The sequence below is a fragment of the Talpa occidentalis genome, unplaced genomic scaffold (assembly GCF_014898055.3).
Source record: "Talpa occidentalis isolate TD23 unplaced genomic scaffold, MPIMG_talOcc4v2.1 talOcc4.17, whole genome shotgun sequence".
In the NCBI taxonomy this organism is placed as follows: Eukaryota; Metazoa; Chordata; class Mammalia; order Eulipotyphla; family Talpidae; genus Talpa; species Talpa occidentalis.
In genome coordinates this window covers 7421146-7444848 of record NW_023601754.1, presented here as the reverse complement: position 1 = coordinate 7444848, position 23703 = coordinate 7421146, and the positions used below count along the sequence as shown (strand labels likewise).

Here is a 23703-nt window from a genome sequence, read left to right as displayed (position 1 = left end):
TCCCACATGGCGTGCAGACTTCTCCTGCCGCCCGCTGCTCCCCTCAGCAGTGTACTTCGGTCCTTCTGCCTGCTCTGCTCCCCGCTCTGGCTCTGGTGAATTCTCTCACCCTCCCGCGCTTCTGACTGTACCCAGTGCATGTATAAACAAAACAAACAAACCAGCAAACAAATAAATAAAGCATGCCTCTATAAAAAAAAAAAAAAAAAAAAAAAAAAACATTTGTAAAGCACTACTGAATTTAGTAAGTTTTTTTTTTTTTTAGATTTATTTATTTATTTATACAAGCACTGGGTACAGCCAGAAGCACGGGAGGGTGAGAGAATTCACCAGAGCCAGAGCGGGGAGCAGAGCAGGCAGAAGGACCGAAGTACACTGCTGAGGGGAGCAGCGGGCGGCAGGAGAGGTCTGCGCGCCATGTGGGACCCTCCTCCGGTGGCTGGGGAGCAGCCGGGGATCGAACCAGCGCCGCAGAGGCTGTGGGCAGCTTCGCAACCCAGCACTCAACCCGCTGCGCCACCGGGGAGGCCCAATTTAGTAAGTTCTTAGTAAGTGTTCATGAAATTGTATTATTTTTGTCTCTCCTGTCAGTGAGTGTATCCTCAGAGAGGCAGGGATTTCTGTTGACTTTGCTCTCTCCTGTATTCCCAGGATGTAGAACAGCATGGCTTAAAACAGACACCTAAGCATTTATTGAATGAATGAAATCAGTAAGATAAGCAACCTTTCAGCATCTGGCAGGGTGCTAGATGCCTAGTAAAAAGCAAAATCAATGTGGGATCCCTGACCTACTTCACAGAGCTGATGTGATATCCAAGGAGCTCACATAGGGGAAAGTATTTTTGGAAAGTGTCATACAAATACTACCAGTCATAATAAAATGAGCTACTACTGTTTCCTGAGCACTCAATTGACACAGGCTCTGGGCTAGGTACTTTCATGCATGTTCTCATTTTAATCCACAGAGTAGTTCATATTATCCCCGTTTCACAGACAAGGAAACCGAGGTTAGATTTCTCACTCCAAAACTCTGCCTGAATCAACTGCCAATTTGCTATCCATAAATATTTGCTACAAGAATAAATTCAGGGGCAAACCTTCAGTATATTAGGGAGAATTCATGATATCCATTTCCTTTCTGTTAAGAACCTCTCAAAATAAACATATTTGCCTTTGGTCCAAGGTTAAATTCTGGGTCCTCCAAGAAACATTTAGAAAGAGGTTTTCTGCCCATTTTTGGTAGCAAAATTCCCAGAGCTCCACTCCCACAGAGCACACTTACGGGGATGTGTCCCAGGGACAAGGGGTATTTTCCAGTCTTTTCTAGGAAGTGGCCTGAAATAGGGTGAGACCCTATTTCCTGCCCCCCCCACCTTTGCCCAGTGTTCTGCAAAATGATCCCAGAGTATTACTTCCTTGTGTCTATCTGTTTCTTAGTGTCTTCGGGGACCCTCCTGTTTGCATGGTGATGTCACTGGCCAGTTCTTCCCATCTAACATGTCTGAATTCTTTTTTTAAAAAAAAGATTTATTTTTATTTATTTATGCATACAAGAACTGGGGCATAAGTCAGAGGTGTGGGGGTTGGGAGGGTGAGAGGATTCACCAAAGACAGAGTGGGGAGCAGAACAGGTGGATCTACTGAACCACACTGCTGAGGGGAGCAGTGGGCAAGACAGCAGAGGTCATCTGCTACCATGTGGGTCAGCTCCCTGGCCAGGATCGAACTCTGGTGATAATTTGATAGCACTGAGACTTCAACCCCTGAACTACCAGGGAGGCCCTATCATCTCTGAATTCTTGAAGGTGCTGCCGATCCCCAATGAGAAACTCCATCCGCACACCTTTCCTTTCCCTGAATCTTTAGTAGAGTTATACGCATCTGCGCTGGTCAATTTTTGCAAAGGCCTGAGCTGTCAGTTTCTAGAGCTCGGAGGTCAAGCATTTATGTATATGTGTATGTCCAGGGCAAGGAATCGATTAATCAATAAGCACTCACCAAGCCCTGAATCCCGTGGTTGGCTAAGGTCTAGAAAATTTGAGAACTGTAGAATCAAAAAACACCTTAGAGAAAATAATAACAGCAAAATAATAATAATCTGCCTCCAGGCCATTCTTCATCCTTCCCCTGAAAGGCAGGGCGACCTCTGCAGATTAGGTTTTTCAGGCTCCCAAGACAGACTGGCTGTGGGACCAAGGGGAAAATCAGAGTTTCCGGCCTTTAGGCATACAGTAACCCCTGCTTTCCTATACTAACCCATTCTATGGACATGATCATATAGTGAAAAGATTGTGATATGAACCCAACAGTACAATGATAAAGTGTAATTCATCTTAAGACAGCATGATTTGGAAATTTCAGCACCTAACTAAGCTGATATTAAGACTGTGGTTTATACAATAAAACAACAAAAACATGGAATTTTGTTTTGACTGACATTAAAAAGATGAAATTAAAAATAAGTCACTTAAATTGGAAAAGTTTATGTCAAACCATTTAGAGTCTGCCAATGGAGTGGGTGGGAAAAAACAAGTTCTTGCACCAGTTCACTAACTTTTACACCATCAATGTGCTTTTTTGATAATTTCTTATTTCAATTTCATTGACATTTCCTTTGGAATATGTTCCTAAGCACCCACGGTTACAGTGTGGCATAATGTTTTTACACAATTGAATAATGACCTCTTAAATGAAAAGATACCTAAAGACTAAAAAAACAAAGCATTTCCATACCTCACTAAAAAAAAAAAAACCCATAGACTAGTGACAAAAGAGCATCAAACTGATACCTGTGCTGTGATTGGCTCATATGCTAACAGTTATTCAAATGCCCCACCCATGTGTCCAGTTGGCCACAATGGTAATGTGAATATTAAATCATAAAGTGATTTATATTTTAATAGGAAGAACTCATGTTAAAGTGATTGGAACGTTTAGTGGATCAATCATAAAGCGGGGGTCTACTGTATCCTGGCAACGGTTGTGTCTTGTCTGCAGCTCTAATTCCAGTTGTTGGTCCAGGTTCTGCCAGACTCTGGGCTCTAACACCACCTTTGCCCAGTCTTCCTCCTTCCCGGGGGTGACTGACTGCTACTGCCTGACCTCTAAGTTGCCTCCCTGTCCCATTTGGCTTCTCGGTCTGATCGTCATCTCTGTGTTAAATCCCTCAGCTTTAAATCCTCACAGTGGTTTGTGTCTTCCTGATTGGACCCTGATTGTTAAAAGAGTTAAAACTTCTATACAACTAATAGTGGGCCAGACACAGTTCTAAGTGCATTATATAAATTAATGTATCTAATTCTACCATCTCAAGAACACCTACATTCCTCATTACACAAGGCACTGAGCGTTTGGTCAACAAGTGAGATTCCAAATCTGAGTGTACCAAAAATTGCCCAGAAAGTTCATTAAAAATAAAGGAGGGGATGGACACCCTCCTGGCCCTTTTGAATCAGATCTGCCTGTCCAGGGGATCCAGGAATCTGGAGATGGAATGTGCTGCCCAGGAGCTTCTGATGAGGCAAACCCAGCAACAGCCCCAAGAACTGGCACTGAGGAAACCCCAACCTGGTGTTGGTGATGAGGACACCAAGCTCCAGATCAGGAGTGTGACCTGCCAAGTCAGGCAGCAGCTCATTGGCAGACAACACTGCCAAGGACAGTGCTGTCTGTTACCTCCACTGCCTTCTCCTTCAAGGCCACATGGCTGCTTCTGATGTTTGGATTTGCTCTTCCTGGGAGCCATCTGAAGCCACTTCTTATTAGAAATGTTTTGGAAAATTCAGTATGTAAACAGACGTGTGTGCAGGATTGCTGAGTGGGTAACCAGTGTTTGGGAAAAGGAAAGCAGTTTAACCCACCTAATCTCTTATTTTCAGACCTTTTGATATAACTTTAGGGAGTCTGTTATCCCTTCCCACACCCTACTTTCCTCATTCTAACAGGGGGCCCATCTAAGGTAATCTGGCAATTTGGGAAAATGTGATCAAAATCAACCCTATAAGGACTGACTTGTCTCCCCCGACCCCCTGCACCCCACTGCTATAGTTCCAGAACAACAATGGTGCCTGGAATATTTGTTGAATGAAATCACACCAATATTTTTTTCTTGTATTTCAAAAACATTTTCTGTACACTTATTCACTGATCCTCACAAAAGACAGAAGAGTCATGAGAGTCCTTATTTCACAGAAGATGAAACTGAGTGAGGAGACTCTGGGTGACTTAACAGGTCACACAGCTAATGAGACGTTCTCTCCATGAAATTCTTCTCTCCCAAATGACTGGACAAAGGTGGTAAGGCGTACCCGTAAGTGAATGAAAGTAGGAATGGCAAATAAACTACCAAATACAAGTCAAATAATTCAGGGAGGATAAGAATTCTAGCATTTATTGGAAGAAGGGGATGAAGCCCCAGAGATTGCAAAGAACACAAGATTCCTCTCTCTCTGGACTCCTCGCTTTCCTCAGGCATCAACTCAAGTAGCCTTGCTTGCCTGCGACATATAATCAAACTTGCTCTTATTCCGTATCATTAATGTTAAGTGCTTTGCGCATCTTATCCCATTCAATTCTTTCATCTCTCTCTCTCTCTCTCCCCCCCCTCTCTCTCTTTCTCTCTCTCTCTCTTTTTCTCAATCTCAGCCTACTGCAATAGTCCTTAGTCCCCCCCCCCACCTTGGATCTGTTTTTCCAATTACTGGCAAATTGCTCTTTTAAAACTTCTACTTTGCATCTCTGATTAAAATCCCTAAATGCCTTCCCACCATGCTCTGCCCACCATGCTCTGTCCAGGTCCTGCCTGGTCTGTCCCCTCCTATACCAGAGAAACCACCACCCAGTCAAGATATAGAACTTCCCAGCAAGAAGGCTAGTGCCAGGTTTTCAACAGAATAGACAAAGGCTATGTCTTCATGGGAGTCATACTTTGCTTCCCATGCGTAGGACAGCGCTAGTACATAGCAGGGGTGCTCTCTCTCTCTCTCTCTCTCTCTCACACACACACATACACACACACACATTTCTAGAATGTGTGTTACTTGTGAGTTAGACACCAGTTTTACCTAAACTCTAATTTCCCAGAGTAGCTAATCTAGGACCTATTGATTGAAACCAGAAAAAAAGGCCATCAGGATGTAAAACGCCAGATTGAGAAGAGAGAAGTGCTCAAATAGGAGAATCTAGCAACAGTTTTTTTTTTTTTTTATAGAGGCATGTTTTATTTATTTATTTATTTATTTGTTTGTTTGCTTGTTCGTTTATACATGCACTGGGTACAGTCAGAAGCGCGGGAGGGTGAGAGAATCCACCAGAGCCAGAGCGGGGAGCAGAGCAGGCAGAAGGACCGAAGTACACTGCTGAGGGGAGCAGCGGGCGGCAGGAGAGGTCTGCGCGCCATGTGGGACCCTCCTCCGGTGGCCGGGGAGCAGCCGGGGATCGAACCGGCGCCGCAGAGGCAGCGGGCAGCTTCACAACCCAGCGCTCAACCGCTGCGCCACCGGGGAGGCCCTCTAGCAACAGTTTTGTCGGAAATGCAAAGAGTTCTCCCAATTTCCCCCTGCACCCCCCACCCCCACTAATCTGTAGCATTTTGTAGGTGCTTGTAGCCACCTCTGCTTTCACACTCTCATACACAATAGTTAAGGACACCAAAGCCGGTTAGTCTGCCTTCCTCAATAAAACAGCGTCAGCAAGACAAAACACCACCAACAGAAGTCTTTAAAAATTTACAGAGCCTGATAAAGTCCTCCATTCAGCATCTGCCATGGAAGGAAATGGCCTCTGGCGTGTGTCTCTGTGTGCTCCCTCTTTCAGACTCCTGGACAAACACCCCTCCCCAAGGTTAACCCTCCACTGCAAGCAGGCGAGTATCAGGGCCCCTTGCCTGAGGAGTGGGGGATGGGGAACCCCCTTATATTCTCATGAGTGGAACTAACGCAATCACGTTCTTTAAGCACTAGCAGATCAAAGCCCAAGATCTGAAGCTCTGGCCAGAACACCGCCGCCTGTGGGCATGGGTGGGTCGAGCCAGGAGGCCCCATCACAGTGCCAGGTGCTAGGCACACCCGGCCTACCCTGTTGCCTCGAGACAGGTGTCAGGGCTGGTTCACAAAGCCAGGTCCCCGAGCTCAAGCAGCAGAAAGGAAGGATTTTGAAGTATTGTAATTAGATTAATACAGGAATTTGGGTGGGGTGGTAAGTAAAGAAAACGGAAAAGAAATAATCATATTCTCACCAAACCAATTTAACCAATGTTAGAATCGTAGTGTTTTGCTCAGTCTTTTTCCTCACAAAACTATATTCTACAGAAGAAATTAGGAACAATAGAATGGAAATCCAAACTCAAAAAAAAAACAAAAAACCAATTTTTTTTTTTAAAGATTATTTTATTTATGCATATAAGAGCTGGGGTGTAGGCTAGAGGTGCCAGAGGGTGAGAAGATTCACCAGAGACAGAGTGGGGAGCAGAACAGGCAGATCTACTGAAATACACTGCTGAGGGGAGCAGTGGGCGAGACAGGAGAGGTCTGCTGCTCCATGTGGGTAACCACCCTGGCCAGGGATAGAACTTAGGCCACAGTGGCTGGTGATAGCTTCATTGTGCTGAGACTTAACCCCTTGTGCCACCGGGGAGGACCTCCTCACAAAACTTTTTTTAAATGATGCAGAGAGTGTCCTTTTTGTGTAGTAAGAAAGAAAGAACACCGTGGTTTAAGCAAAATTCCTTGATTTCTACTCAGAAACCCATTCCCACCTTTGCCTTCAAAGAGTCAAAGTCTCTGAGGTGGTCTGTGTCCACCCTGCACTTTGAAAGTGCTTTTACTGGGCCTCCCCTGGTGGCGCAGGTGGTTGAGCACCATGCTGTGAAGCTGTCCACAGCCTCTGCAGCACTGGTTCCATCCCAGCCAGCCGGTGAGGGTCCCACATGGTGAGGCAGACCTCTCCTGTCTTGCCCGCTGCTCCCCTCAGCACTGTATTTCGTCAGTCTGCCTGTTCTGTTCCCTGCTCTGTCTCTGGTAAATCTTCTCACCCTCCCGTGCATCTGGCCTGTACCCCAGTTCTTGTATAAATAAATAAAAAATAAATCTTTAAAAAAAAAGAAAGTATTTTTACATAAGTCTTATCATCTTGCCACCTGCAAAATGACAATTTTTGAAAATTCTCCAAATTGATCTATATAGAATTTATTCCTTTATCACCTCTAGCACCTATGTGAACCACATTTTGTTAGTGGTAATGTAATACCAATGGCCCATACTTAATAGCATTCCTGTCTGTCAGAAACTATTCAAGTCATCTGTGTCCTGGAATTAATATTACATATTAACCCCTTGAATTCTCACCAGAACGCAGGAGGCCATAGGAATAAGTCAAATAAATTTGTCATCATCACACAGCTGGTGAGTGGCAGGGTGGGATTTGGGAACCAGTCTAGGCCCAGAGTTTGGGCTTTTTTTCACCCTTTACCCCCAGCCTGCACTTGGGTTGCTTCCCAGTTTCTGACTACAAAAACAAGTCCTCCAACAAGTATCAGTTAGTTACTGCTGGGTAACAAGCCATCCCCAAAGCTTTGTGGCTTGACACACAGCAGGTTATTTCTCATGAGTCTGTGGATTGACAAGATGGCTCTTCTGATCTTACCTGGACTCACTCAGTGGCTGTGGTCAGCTGGTACCTTGACTGGGGCCTCACTCCTCTGTCTGGAGCCTCAGCTGGGATGTCTGGGCCTCTCTCCAGCTGGACTTCTTCACATGATGGTGAAAATGTTCTGAGAGAGAGAAGCAGAAATTGCAAGGTCTCTTGAGGTCTGAGCACAGATAGTCACTTCTGCTGTATCTATTGGTTAAAGTGAGTCACAAGAACAGTGCAGGGGAGGGGTGGGGAACAGACTTCACTTCCTGATGGGAGGGACTGCACTGAATTTGTGGCCATTTTTCATCTATTAAGGTAACCATCCTTGGGCCTCCCCTGGTGGCACAGCGGTTGAGCCCTGGGCTGTGAAGCTGCTTGCAGCCTCTGCAGCGCTGGTTCGATCCCCTCACCACTGGTGAGGGTCCTCTCCTGCCACCCGCTGCTCCCCTCAGCAGTGTACTTCGTCAGTCTGCCTGCTCTGCTCTCCCCTCTGGCTCTGGTGAATTCTCTCACCCTCCCGCGCTTCTGACTGTACCCAGTGCTTGTATAAATAAATAAATAAATCTTTAAAAAAAAAAAAAGGTAACCATCCTTATACATTCTCCAACTGCAAAGGTTGGGTATGTGTCTCTAGAGTGTGGAACTGCTATAAATGGCTTTTTCAACTTTGGTTTTTTAATTACAGTACACATGAACAATAATTACATGATATACTGTACTTTGGGGGGCCTAATCCAATGCTATGAAAATCACCATTTCAAACTCAAGAGGTTTTAGGTTGGGCAATCACCACTATTACCTAATTCCAGAGCATTTTTCTTTTTTTTTATATGTATATAATATATATATTATATATACACAAACAATGATGTTCATATGTCATTGATATATAATATATATATATTTTACATCATTGTTAATTTTTGTACAATATTTCCCTTATCCATCAGCACTCTTCCTCCACTCCCCCCCCTCAGCCCTGGGCAACTACCTATAGATAAGATTACTCTGGACTTTGCATATAAATGGCATCATACATTTTTTTGTGTCTAGCTTCTTAAACTTAGCATGATGTTTTCAAGGCTATCCACATTAAGTATAGTGTTTCACTCTTTTTTATGGCTGTATAATATTCTATTATATTGATTAACCACTTCATTTATTCATTAATTATTCCTGCTTTTTGACTATTATGAATAATGCTGCCACAAATATTCATGCACATGTTTTTGTACAGTGTCTTCAGTTCTCTTGGATATATAACTCAGGTCATATAGTAATGTTATTTTTAACTTTTTTTTTTTTTTTTAAATAGAGGCATGTTTTATTTATTTATTTATTTGTTTGTTTGTTTGTTTGTTTGTTTATACAAGCACTGGGTACAGTCAGAAGCGCGGGAGGATGAGAGAATTCACCAGAGCCAGAGCGGGGAGCAGAGCAGGCAGAAGGACCGAAGTACACTGCTGAGGGGAGCAGTGGGCGGCAGGAGAGGTCTGCGCGCCATGTGGGACCCTCCTCTGGTGGCTGGGGAGCAGCCGGGGATCGAACCGGCGCTGCCGAGGCTGCGGGTAGCTTCACAACCCAGCGCTCAACCGCTGCGCCACCGGGGAGGCCCTATTTTTAACTTTTTGAGGAAATACCAAATTGTTTTCCACAGTGGCTGAACCATTTTACATTTCTACCAGCAATTCACAAGCTTTCCAATTCCTTCATGTACTTGCTAACACTTGTTATTTTCCTTTTTAAAAAAAATTTGTGGTCATCCTCGTGGGTGTGAAGTAGTATTTCATTGGTTTTTATTTGTATCTCCCTAACAAAGACTCATACTGAGCATCTTTTTATGTGCTTGTTGGCCATTTGGTATATCCTCTTTGGAGAAATGTCCATTCAATTTTTTGTACATTTTTTTTTTTTTTTCTGATGATTTTTTTTTTTTTTAAAGATTTATTTATTTATTTATTTATACAAGCACTGGGTACAGTTAGAAGCGCGGGAGGGTGAGAGAATTCACCAGAGCCAGAGCGGGGAGAAAAGCAGGCAGAAGGACCGAAGTACACTGCTGAGGGGAGCAGCGGGCGGCAGGAGAGGTCTGCGCCCCATGTGGGACCCTCCTCTGGTGGCCGGGGAGCAGCCGGGGATCGAACCGGCACCGCAGAGGCTACGGGCAGCTTCGCAACCCAGCGCTTAACCGCTGCGCCACCAGGGGAAGCCCAATTTTTTGTACATTTTTATAAATTTTTCTTTGTCTTTTATTTTTGAGTTGTCAAAGTTCTTCATATATTCAGGATTGTAGACCCTTATCGGATATAAACATAGTGCATTTATTTTCCCCCATCTTGTGGGTTGTCTTTTTACTTTTAAATATTTTCCTTTGAAGCACAAATCATTTGTATTATGTTAAAGAAGTCTAATTTATCTATTTTTTTTCTTTGCTTGTTCATGCTTTTGGGGATCATATTTAAGAAACTGTTGCCTAATCCAAGGTCATGAAGATTTACATTTATGTTGTCAACTAAGAGTTCTACAATTTTAACTTTTGAGGTCATTGATCCATTTTGAGTTCATTATTGTGCATGATGTGAGGCAAGTGTTCAGTCTTATTCCATTCATGTGGCTGTTCCCAGCACCACTGGTTGAAAAGATTATTCTTCCACCACTGAATGGTTTGGGGACTCTTGCTGAAAATCAACTGGCTATAAATTACAAATTAGCTTCAATATCAAATGATGGGGGTGAAAATCAGCATCATTACCTTGTTCCTGATTTGGGAATCAATTTCTTTGTTTCACTACCAAGTATGCTGGCTGATATAGGGTCATATGGATATTTAGGGACAGGAATTTCCTATTAGTTCTGGTTTTCTACTGTTTAATCATAAATGAGTTTTGGGTTTTACTTTTTCCTGGGAGTTATTGAGATAAGCCTGTTTTTCCCCTTTAACCAAACAGTGAAGCGAATTACATTAACAGATTTTCTGCTGTTGGAATGCTTCTGCATTCCTGGGATAACCAATTGCACTTATTTTCGATTTTCTGCTGTTGGAATGCTTCTGCATTCCTGGGATAACCAATTGCACTTATTTTCGACTCGGAGTTCCTCTTCTAGCTCCCTGTTTCAGATCATGCCCTGCAGGGGTGATGCCATTTCCTGTCCTGGCTCCTCATCAGAACTCCAGTTTCTTAGGTAGGATGTTCTCCGAGAAGTTTCTGGAAGCTGGGATTTGCTCATTTGTGATGTGGTAGGGGTAGAGAGACTTCAGAGCAGTACCTAGTGCTTTAGGCTGTGTGGGCATTTGCTATAGAGGAGCCAGGGAAAGCCAGGTGAGGGGCAGGGAGCAGTCTTCCAGAATCACTTATTTTTGACATTAAACAATAGAATTCACATTCTCTGTCCTTGTTTGTAAAGTTAATTCTATCTCATAACCACTTCTCTGGTGAAAAGCATGACACTCTCATTTCACGTTTTCAGTACTTCCTAAATCATCAGGCATACAAAGTTTGGTGCTTTTTTTTTTTTTTTTAAGATTTATTTTATTTACTTATGTATACAAGAGCTGGGGTATAGGCCAGAGGTGCAGGGGGTGAGAGGATTCACCAGAGACAGAGTGGGGAGCAGAATAGGCGGACTGTCTGAAATACACTGCTGAAGGGAGCAGTAGGCGAGTCAGGAGAGGTCTGCTGCACCATGTGGGTCAGCAACCTGGCAGGCCGGAGATCAAACTTGTGCTACAGTGCCCGGCAACAGCTTAAAGGCACTGTCCTCAACCCCTGTGCCACCAGGGGAGGCCCAAAGCTTCGTGCTTTTTAAACATTAACAGCAATGCCAGCTGCCAATTACAAATCTTTTACCCAGTCCAGGCACTATATAATTGTTCCACAAACAGTATTTCACTCAATCCCTTTAACCACGCTATGGTGGGGGGTACTATCATCTCTATTTTACAGATGAGAAAACTGAGGCTCAGAGAGGCTTACTTGCTGATGGTGATAAGACAGAAGGGAGGTTCAAAGTCAGCTTTGTTTCCTTGCAGGGCTTGTGCCCTTAGCCACCACTATAAATGCTTTGAGTAATTAGCTTTGTCAGCCCAAACTCTCATGATCTGTATTAAGGACCAACAGCTCTGTGTGACCAGCGCGTGACCGAGCATTGCCAAGTGCTATTGGCTGGAGTTATTTGTGGTCTGATTGGTCTCGATGTCAGGCCATGACACAAGCTCACATGAGTTGTTCTGCTATAACAGCTCCTTCAGAGAAATTGTGGTATATGATTATTTTTAACTTTTAAAAAAATAACAGCTAGGCCTCCCTGGTGGTGCAAAGGGTTAAGACACAGCCTATGAAGCTATCCGCAGCCACTGAAGCACAAGTTCAATCCCTGGCCGGGGAGGTGACCCACATGGCGCAGCAGACCTCTCCTGTCTTGCCCACTGCTCCCCTCAGCAGTGTACTTCGGTCTATCTGCCTGTTCTGTTCCCCACTCTATCTCTGGTGAATCCTCTCACCCACCACACCTCTGGCCTGTACCCAGTTCTTGTATGCATAAATAAATAAATCTTTAAAAAAAAATAAAAATGAAAAATAACAGTTTTATTTGACATTTGAAATTCATTTGTCCTACAATTCTCCAATTTAAAATGTGTAAGTCACTGTTTTTTATATATTCATACACTTGAACAGTCATCACCATAATCAATTTTACATCATTTCCATGATCCCAAAAAGAACCTCTGTCCCCATGAGCAGTCAGTCCCCATTTCCTCCCAAACTCCTACCACCAGGCAGCCACCAATCTGTCTCCATAGATTTGCCTATTCTGAATACTTCATCTCCTGGAATAATACAATAAATACATGGTCTTCCACTTTGAATGTTTTCAGGGTTTATCCACATTGCAGTATACATCAGTCCTTCATTTCTTTTTATTTTCAAGTAATATTACACTGAATGGATATATCACATCTTGTTTACCCATTCACCAGTTGATGGCCTTTTGGATTGTCTATGCTTGGTTTTTAGGAATACTTCTATGAATATGTAAATTCTTACGTGGATGTGTGTTTTCAATTGCCACACTTTGGTTTTCATACGGTTTATAAGCATTTTTATTCTAAGACAATCTTTGCCTATGTCCAATTCAACCTTTTACAAATAAAAATGGTCAAGTCCAATTCAACCTTTTACAAATAAAAATGGTCAAGGGCATCCCCTTTCACAACCAGCTGAAGAAATGGTGCTCATGGTGGGCCTCCCCTGGTGGCGCAGCGGTTGAGCGCTGGGCTGCGAAGCTGCCTGTAGCCTCTGCAGCGCTGGTTCGATCCCCAGCCACTGGCAAGGGTCCCACATGGTGCAACAGACCTCTCCTGCTGTGCCCGCTGCTCCCCTCAGTAGTGTATTTTGTCAGTCTGCCTGTTCTGTTCCCTGCTCTCGCTCTGGTGAATTCTCTCACCCTCCTGCATTTCTGACTGTACCCAGTGCTTATATAAATAAATAAATAAATAAATAAATAAATAAATAAATAAATAAATCTTTAAAAAAAGAATGGTGCTCATGGACACGGTGGGTTCATTCACCAAGTACAAGTGTGTGAGTGAGGCAAAAATGGTTTCCCAAGCAGGAGCCCGTCATTCTGCATTCATATTTACTGTACCCTGAATTGAATCAGACAGGGGCACACCATGAGGCAGAACCTCTTCTGGTCCTTGTAGCTCAGCCCAGAGATTCAAATGTAGACTTCTTTCTGTTCCCGCAGTAGTCTCCCCCACCTCAGTAATAACAACTCAGTTCATTTGTTCAGGTCATAAACCTCAAGGTGATCCCCACCTCCCAACCCAGCAAATCCTACTGGTTTTAAAATATATCCAGAATTTGACCCCTTTTCACCTGGTTCAAGCCACCATTGTCTTTCACTTCACCACATGAAATGGGTGTCTGCTGATCTCCCAGCTTCTGTCTTTGTCCTTAGCGTCTGTCTCCCCACTGCATCCAGATCATGTCAATGCTCTGCTCAAATTGCTCCCATGGCTTCCCTTTTCCTCAGAGCAAAACTCAGTCTTAGAGTTTTGAAGCCCTAGGAGACCTAATGTGCCCTCCCTCCTACATTATTCTAGTACCTTTTTATTCAGCTCCTCTAGCAGACCAAGTACACCCCTGCCATTGGGCCTTTGCCCATGCTACTTCCTCTACCTGCTACACTTCTCCCTCCAATAGCCACAGGGCTCCCTCCCTGAAGGCCTTCAAATTTAGACTCACTTTGCATTGAGACCTTCCCTGATCTCCCTATTACAAGCTGCACCAGGAAAAGACTAATTATAATAAAGTAAGACTCAAAATCAACAAGCAACTATAAACCAGAGACAAACTGCCGGGGAGAGGGGGAGGAGGGAGTGGGATCAAAACAAAAGAAGGGGGTAGGAATTGTATGGGGTCTATAACCAAGATGAAAATGCATACATTGTGCAAAATGAAAAATGATGTAAAAAATATATAAAATTTAAAAAAAGGCTGCACCCATATCACACTTTTTCAATTCTATCACCCTGTTTTATTTTTCACCTTAGCACTTCTCACCTTCTAACATAACACATAACCTACTTTGTGTGATGTACATTGTTCTTGCTACAGAATGCATCTCTGTGAAAGGGAAAGAAGCATTGGCACCATTTCCCCTCCCCCACTACAAGCGGCTGCCTTGGACTACAACTCCCAGCATGCCATAAACTAGCGGGGAGGCCCTATCTTTTTTTTCTTTTAAAAGAAAATATTTATTGAATCCTATTACTGACAAATAATTTAATCATCACGAGGCTTAAATACATACACAGAAATTATAACATTAACTGATAGTCAAAAACAAATTTTAAAATTAATATTAGAACTTGGGCCTCCCTGGTGGCACAAGGGATTAAGTCTCAGCACTGTGAAGCTATCCGTGGCCACTGCAGCACAAATTTGATCCAACCAGGGAGCTGACTCACATGGTGCAGCAGACCTCTCCTGCCTCACCCCCTGCTCCCCTCAGCAGGGTATTTCTGCCTGTTCTGTTCTACTCCCCACTCTGTCTCTGGTGAATCCTCTCACTCTCCACCTCCCCAACCCTGCACCTCTGGCCAGCACCCCAGCTCTTGTATACATAAATAAAATAAATCTTAAAAAAAATCAATATTAAAACTAAATTATAAAACAACAGATACAGTGAATTTCTGCTGAAGCTGGAATTTAAAACCTCGTATCTTTGTAAATTTTCAAAAACAAATGACTATGTGAACTCAGCAGCAGGGCTGGCTCTTGGGTCTCGGGAGGAACTGTGCTAGCAGCCGGAACCTAAGGTTCATTTGTCTCACGGTAAATAATAGTGGTAGGCAGGATCGTGACCCCCAAGATGGACCCTCCCTAATCCCCTGGGCCTGTGACTCTGTTACCTTTCAAAGCAAATGCGACTTTGTAGATGTGATTACATTAAGGCTCCTGAGATGATGAGAATATTCTGGATTATCTGGGCTGGTGCAGTGTGACCAGAGTAGAAGACTCAGAGTGATGCCACAGGAAGAGGACTGGTTCAGCCACTGCTGGCTCTGGACATGGAAGGGGCCAGCACTCAAGCAGGGTGCCAGGGCCTAGAAGCTGGAGAGGCAAGGAAATTAGTCCTCTCCGCAAACCTCCCTGTTAAGAATGCTGCCCTGTGAACACTTGGGTGTTAGCCGACAACTGTTCCAGACTTCTGACCCCCAGAACTATAAGGTAATAAATTTGTGTTGTTTTAAGTCACCAAATTCATGGCAATTTGTTGACGCAATGGGAAATTAATGTAATTCCCTTCTGCCTGCACTCATTCAACGAAACTGTATTGGACAGCTTCTGTTTGCTAGGTAACAGGCACAGGAGACCTGGGAGTAAAAACCAGATGTAGTTCCTGTCCTCATGGAATTTATATTCTCGAGGGAGAAAACAGATGATAAACAAACAAATAAAAATGTAGTAAGTCAGGTGGCGTTGAGTGCTACGGATTAGTCTGGAGCAGAGTAAGAGAGCTAGGAATTAATGGAGCTGGAGTTTCTGGTGGGGAAGGGGAAGTGGGTGCCGGATGACCAGGGGCCTCTCCACTAAAGGGGGCAAGTCACATGGGGTCCTATAGGCCATTGGCAGGATTTTAACTTTTATTCTAGGTGATGTGAGAGAAGTGGTGTGTTTTCACACTGTGACTGAAAGGACTGCTCTGACTGCTCTTTGGAGAACGCAGTGGAGAGGAAACAGGATGTAAGCAGAGGCCAGAGAGGAGGCTCTGTAGTGTTCCAGACATGAGATGGTGGAGCTTGGACCAGTGGGGCAGCAATGGAGGTGGTAAATATGGGAATCTGGATATACTGTAAAGGAAAGACTAGCTGCTGAAGGATTAGATGTGAATGTGAGAAAATGGGGCGAGTCAAGGAACAGAGTGATCAGAAGAATGGAGTTGACTTTTACAGAGATGAAGTCTGTGGGATGAGAAGGTATAGGAGGGGAGATCAGTGTTCTAGATATCTACTGCAGCAAAACAAACCATCCCAAAACTACTGGCTAAAAACAATGATGTATTTCTCTTGATCACATGGGTTGGCAATATGGCAGTTTTTCTGGTGGGTCTTGCCTGAGATCAGCCCAGGGGCTAGGTTATCTGATAGGGTATCTGGGGATGGCAACTCCAAGATGGCCTCCTTTACAAGGCTGGAGGCAGGGCTAGCTGCTGGCTGGGTCTCCTCCTAGTGAGGCAACCAGGGATTTCTTGCCACAGTGGTTCCAGAGACCAAGTTCCAAGACTAGACTCTGGAATTCAGGCCATCAGTTTCTGTTAGCCAAGTTGAGACTCAAGGCCAGTCCAGGTTCAAGGGGATGAAGAAAACTAAGGCTCATGTTGCAGAAGGGCATGAACACAGGGGCTTTGATTCACTGGGACTGTGATTACAGCGATGACTGCAATCAGGACTGGTGGGTGGGTGGGTACGCCCCTTAGACATCTGAGTGGAGATGTGGAGCGGGAGTTGATACATGAGTTTGGAATGGAGTAGAGGGATTCAGGCTAGATATATAAATTTGGGGATAACCCTATAATAGTTAAATCCATGAAACCGTAGGAGATAACAAAGGGAGGCAGTGCAGCTAGAGAAAATATTTAATGACCAGTCCTGATGCGTTTGAACTTTAAGAGGTTGGGCAAATAAGAAGGAAGCAACAATGTAGACTGAGGCGGGAGGCGGAGGTGGAGGAGAGGGTGCCATCCTAGAATTAAGGAAAGAAAGTTTCGTAAGGAGCAAAGAGTGATTAACTGGGTCAAATTCTACAGCTGATGGATTGAGCAAGCTCGGCACTAATAAGCAATCATTAAATTTCCTAAAGTGGAAATGACTGATGAGCTTTATAAGAGACACTTTGGTGGTCTGTTGGGGCAAAAGCTTGATTAGAGCGAGTATGAGAAAGAATGCGAGGAGAGAACCTGGAGGCACATGCTCAAGTCCTACAAGCTTTGTAGGACTTCTGCAAAGGGAAGGGGAAGGGGAGCAGAGGGCTGAAATAAGAGCAAGGGGGCCTCCCTGGAGGCGTTAAAGTCTCAGCACTACCAAGCTATCACCAGCCACTGCTGCCTGAGTTTGATTCCCTGCCAGGAAACCAGCCCACATGGTGCAGCAGACCTCTCCTGTCTCGCCCCTGTCTTCTCTCTCCTTCTTCTCCCCTCAGCAGTGTATTTCAGTAGATCTGCCTGTTCTGCTCCCAACTCTGTCTTTGGTGAATTCTCTCACCTCCCCCCTCCCACCTCTGGCCTACACTCCAGTTCTTGTATGCATAAATAAATAAAAATAAATCTTTAAAAAAAATAAGAGCAAGGGAGCAATACAGCTCAACATTTTATTAATGGAAAATTGCAAAAATACCAAAAAGTTGAAAGAATTTCACAGTGAGCACATACACCACCACCCCTGGCTTCTGCTATTAACATTTCACAATACTTGTTTTATTACATATCTATCTGCCTATTTGGTCACCCCTGCAATAGTTTTTCTTCTTAATGTTGATAAATTATAACATGATTGAAGGTTATCTTCAGTACATGGAAGGAGTTGATAATGCAGGGGAAATTGGGTAGGAGGTTGGTGATACAATGGGCCTACCGGGAAAGAACTAGAATCTGAAGCTAAGGAAGGGGTTGGCCTTTAAAAAGGAGCAGAGACAGAACAGTTATCACAAGCATGAAGGCTGGGCATACAGCATTAGCTGCCGGAGGTAGGTGTACGCCGGTGTGGGAGCTTGTAGAAGTTCTCTTCTGATGAAATCATCAACTGAGTGAGCACAGGGGGTGGAGGAAGTGTTGTAAATTAGGAGAGAGAGGGAAAGGTGTGAAATAATCTTCCAGGAGGGTGGGAGAGCAAATGGTCTGAGAAATACAGGAAGATTGCCAAGCAGCCCTGTGGGGCCATTTGAAGTTAATGGTTAGGCATCTGAAACAAGTCAATGTGGTTATGAGTTTTCCCCAGTTCTGTCCAGTTGCGTGTTGGTACATGTACAAAGTTGGGGAGTTGGATTTAATGATGTTTTTTCCAGGTGAGTGGAGCAAAGGGTCAAAGAAGTTGAGGCTGTGGATAAAGGAGTGACGACTGGTGGACCGTAGATTTAAGTCACAGAAGGAGAGAAGTGTGGAAATGATAAGGACAGTTGACAAAGGAAAGGTGGTAGGACCAAGGGGTCCCCAAAGAGTCAAAGAAATGCTAGAATTGGAATACTGGAAGAGTGGGCTGGAGCTGGAGATTGCAATTAGTAGCAGGATACTTGAAATTGAGATTATGGTGGGGTTGCAGTTTTTGGAATGCTAAGGTCAAGATGACGGGACAAGATGAGGGACTATGTGGCTGAGGGAAGGGAGAGGACAAGTTCATTGTGGGAAGAGATTAGGGAACTGAGTGATATTTTTAAACAATCTTTTTTTTTTTTTTTTTAATAGAAGCATGTTTTATTTATTTATTTGTTTGTTTGTTTGTTTTGTTTATACAAGCACTGGGTACAGTCAGAAGCGTGGGAGGGTGAGAGAATTCCCCAGAGCGGGGAGCAGAGCAGGCAGAAGGACCGAAGTACACTGCTGAGGGGAGCAGCGGGCGGCAGGAGAGGTCTGCGCGCCATGTGGGACCCTCCTCCGGTGGCCGGGGAGCAGCCGGGGATCGAACCAGCGCCGCAGAGGCTGAGGGCAGCTTCGCAACCCAGCGCTCAACCACTGCGCCACCAGGGAGGCCCTTTTAAACAATCTTTTTAAAGATTTAAAAGATTTATTTATTTATGCACACAAGATCTGGGGTACAGGCCAGAGGTGTAGGGAGTGAGAGGATTCACCAGAGGCAGAGTGGGGAACAGAACAGGCAGACGGACCAAAATACACTGCTGAGGGGAGCAGTGGGCAAGACAGGAGAGGTCTGCTGTGCCATGTGGGTAGCTCCCTGACCCAGGGACTGAACTGGTACTGCAATGGCTTCAAGTAGCTTCATAGTGCTGCATCTTAACCCCTTGCGCCACCAGGGAGGCCCCCATTTTTAAACAATTTTGAGATATACCTCACACACCAAATAATTCACCAGTTGAAAGTGCACAATTCACTGGCTTTTACTGTATTCACAGAGTTGTACATCCATGATTACAATAGTTTTTTAAACATTCTTATTATACTCAAAAGAACACATGGGGGGCCTCCCCAGTGGTGCAGCGGTTGAGCGCTCGGTTGCGAAGCTGCCCGCAGTCTCTGCAGCACCAGTTCGATCCCCAGCCGCCAGGCAAGGGTCCCACATGGCGCGTAGACCTCTCCTGCCACCCGCTGCTCCCTTCAGCAGTGTTCTTCGTCGGTCTGCCTGCTTTGCTCTCCCCTCTGGCTCTGGTGAATTCTCTCACACTCCCACGCTTCCAACTGTACCCAGTGCTTGTATAAATAAATAAATAAATCTTTAAAAAAAAAAAAAAAAAAAAGAACATATACCCCTTTGTCATTAATCCCCATCTCCCTGTTTCTCCCAGCCCTAGGTAGCCACTACTTTACTTTCTGTCTCTATGCATTTACCTCACACCAGTGGAATTCACATAATGGAATGGATCAGATCACTGTGTGACTGACTTCTTTCATTTAGCATAATGTTTTCAGGGGTCATCTTCTTTGTTGATATGAGCAAATTATGACTAAAAATTATGATTACTGGTAATGAAGAGAAGGACAGTGAACCATAGTTGAAAACCTTCAAGGAACGAGGAGTGAACCTGTCTACAGATAATCCCATAAGGAAGGAAGAGGGCAGTGTAACTTGATGACATCAGAGTTGAAGTCAGTTCAAATAAAGAGAGGTTTGCTCTGGGGTGCCCAATAATAGAAGATGACAGGCTGGCTATAAGAAGCCAGAACCAGAAAGTCAAGAAACCAAAGTTGGGCTCTCAGGAAATCAGGCTCTTTCATTTCTACCTCTGACCTACCTGGTGTTCACACTTCCCTAACCACATGGCCTTTACTCCTGCATGCTCCACTGTCATGGAACCGACTTCATTTCCAGGTTTTAGGTTTTCAGGACAGGGAGTCTGATTGGCTCAGTTCAGTCTGAGAGTTGGTCTTCCTCCGGGTCTGTTATCCACCATTGGCTGTCATGAACCCTCTTGGTTCAGCTATGATCCAAGGGATGTGGTCATGAGACAACAGGGCGGGGAGGCTGTGGGCTGACATCCTCCCAGAACTGGATGTGGCCAGAGAGACAAAGAGCAGCCTCACCGGCTCCCACATGAAACACAGACACCAGATAAGGAGAAGGCAGGGTAGCTTTAGCTCAGATACTCCCCAACAACACTGAGCTCCCCTCTCGTTTCACAGAAACTTCAGGAAAGGGCCAAAGAACAACACTTTTTTTAAAAAAAAAAAAAAAACTAAGTGAAAGTGAAAGTATAATTCATGACAAATTGTGGAAGGCAGCAAAGTAGTACTTAAAAGGAAAATTAGACACAAAAACATTGATTCAAAAGAATACCTGTACCCCTATGTTTATTGCAGCACTATTTATAATAGGTAAAACCTGGAAACAACCCAAATGCCCAAAAATAGATGACTGAATCAAGAAAATGCGGTGTATATACACAATGGGATATTATTCAGCAATCAAAAAAGATAAACTCATGCCATTTGCAGCAACGTGGATGGAGCTAGAAGGAATTATGCTCAGTGAAATAAGCCAGAAGGAAAAGAAAAATATCGGATGGTTTCACTTATAGCAGGAATATAGGGGAACCAAATAAGACATCAGTGTAAAAAAATAATAACAGTACAAAAGCCAACAAAGCAAAAACGGACAATTATAAATCAGAGACATCCTGCAGGGGAGGAGGAGGGAGAGGGGTAAGAGGGCGGGAGGGAGGAGCACAGGGGACTGAGGTGATGGTGCACAGGTGCATTGGTGAAGGAAATTCTATGGGGACTACACCTGAGGGGGTAGGGGGAAGCAAACTGTTTAAAAATGAACAATGATGTAAAAATTTTTAGAAATTGTCAAAATAATTTTGTTTCAGAGCAACCTTACTTAAAAGTGATGAAATAGGAAAAAAATAAAATTGAAAGAGGACCTAAAATTATTTTTAAAGAAAAAAAAGGAAAATTAGAGCATTTAGTCATATATAAGAAAAGAATAAAGATTTAAAATCAATCATCTAAACTTCTACCTCAGAAAACTAGAGGAGAAAATTAAATCTAAAATAAACAGAAGGAAAAAAAATAAAATTACCACAGAAAGAATCACTAAAAGCCAATAAGCCTTTAACAAGGCTAAGAAAAAAAAGTTACTAATATCAGAAATGAAAGAGGAGACATTACTACAGATTCAAAGGCATTAAAGGGATAATAGAGTAGCACTATGAACATTCTATAACCACAAATTTGATAAGCTAGATGAAATGGACAAATTCCTCAAAAAATAAAACCTGTCAAAACTCATAGAAGAAGAGAGGACTCCCTGGTGGCGCAAGGGGTTAAGGTGCAGCACAATGAAGGTGTCCGCAGCCTCTGCAGCACGAGTTCCATCTCTCGCCAAGGAGGTGATACACATGGTGCAGGAGACCTCTCCTGCCCTCTGCTCCCCTCAGCAGTGTATTTCAGTGGATCTGCTTGTTCTGCTCCCCACTCTCTCTCTGGTGAATCCTCTCATCCCCTGCACCTCTGGCTTACACCCCAGTTCTTGTATGTATAAATAAATAAATCTTTAAAAAATAAATAAAGTTTAGAGAAGAGATGAAAGAATTCAACGTGGAGGATTCCCTTGGGTTGTGTGATAGGGTGACGCAGTAACGTCTGCGCTTCTGTGAATACTTTATGTCCTTTGCCCATTGGCTGGCTCTCCCTCCCCTGGTATTTTTAGCTGAAAATATAAAAGTGCCTGACCATATAGTATCTTCAGGGCTACAGTTGGTATAGTAATTAATTTGACGTGCCAATTTGATTGGGTGAAGGGATGCCCAGATAGCTGGTAAAACATTATTTCTGAGTGTGTCTGTGATGGTGCTTCTGGAGGAGATGTGAGTCAGTGGATTGAGTAAAGGCGACACCTCATCGATGCTGGTGGATATCATCAAATCCACTGAGGGTCTGAATAGAACAGAAAGGTAGAAAGAGGATGACTTTGCTCTCTTCTTGTGCTGGACCACCTATTTTCTGCTCTCAGGCATCAGTGCTCCTAGTTCTTTGGGCTCTGGGTTTGCATTGGAACCCCATTACCAGCTTTCCTAGGGCTGCAGCATATAGCAGATGGTAGGACTTCTTAACCTTAGTAATCATGTGAGCCAAGCCCTCATAATAAATTTCTTCCATATCAATAATCTGTATCGATCCCATTGGTTCTGTTTTTCCTAGAGAACCCTGACTAATACACCTATGGACCTAACAATTTCTTCTCCCTTTGGGTCACCTCCATCCCTGGGGATGGTTCCGGTAAAGGTTAGGAAAGAACAACCTTGACTTTAAAAATATCACAAGGGGCCTCCCTGGTGGCGCAAGAGGTTAAGACACAACCTATGAAGCTATCTGTAGCCACTGCAGCACTAGTTCGATCCCCGGCTATGGAGGTGACTCATATGACATGCAGGAGACCTCTCCTATCTTGCCCACTGCTCCCCTCAGCAGTGTTTTCAGTCAATCTGCCTGTTCTGCTCCCCACTGTGTCTCTGGTGAATCCTCTCACCCCCCACACCTCTGGCCTGTACCCCAGTACTTTTTTTTAAGATTTATTTATTTATTTATACAAACACTAGGTACAGTCAGAAGCGAGGGAGAGTGAAAGAATTCACCAGAGCCAGAGCGGGGAACAGAAAAGGCAGACTGATGCAATACACTGCTGAGGGGAGCAGCGGGCACAGCAGGAGAGGTCTGTCACACCATGTGGGATCCTCGCTGGCAGCCGGGGATCGAACCGGCGCTGCAGAGGCTGTGTGGGCAGTTTCACAGCCCAGCGCTCAACCACTGTGCCACCAGGGGAGGCCCCCCCAGTTCTTATATGCATAAATAAATAAATCTTTAAAAAATATATCACAAGTATTTCAAGTTCTAGCGTTCCAGAAGTCTGCAATTAAATTGTATTCAAAGTGCTTCCCCAATATCGGTTCACACAAAATTCTAGTTTGCCTCTTGCCTGCTGCAGATTTACTTATGAAACATACTGGGTGACGGATGAGGACACGGAGTGCCTAGCGAGCTGGGTGGCCATCCTTCTTGCTGGGCATGCGTTCCTGTGGTTTATAATGTCTTCTTAGGTGAATAATAACTTCATGTTCACGCCAGGCCTTTTGGTCTTTGTCAATGACCTATAGAGGCTGCGAGCCTGAGATATAAAATTCAACAGCAGGCCTTTTAAGCCTGATCAATCAATCAGGCCCCACAGGGCCACAGAATGTATAAGCAGCTGACACAGAAGGACTAAGTACCCAGAGAAACACACCACTTGCCTGGAAGTGCAGGGTTGAATTTTTTTTTCCACTAGAAAATGCCTAGTTGCTAGGGGGCTTCAGGGGCTCAGTGGCAGGTCCAGTCAACAAGGAATGTACTTAGGAA

The 23703-nt window shown here is 44.2% G+C and overlaps 1 protein-coding gene across 1 annotated transcript in view; it reads right to left on the bottom strand.

Moving 5' to 3' along the window:
* ZFP90 (ZFP90 zinc finger protein) overlaps positions 1–23703 on the bottom strand; it is an 84198-nt gene that overhangs the window by 6913 nt on the left and 53582 nt on the right. The window contains exon 7 of the transcript XR_008552396.1: positions 7642–7768. The gene's annotated coding sequence lies outside the window, so the exon portion shown is untranslated. The remainder of the gene's footprint in view (positions 1–7641; positions 7769–23703) is intronic.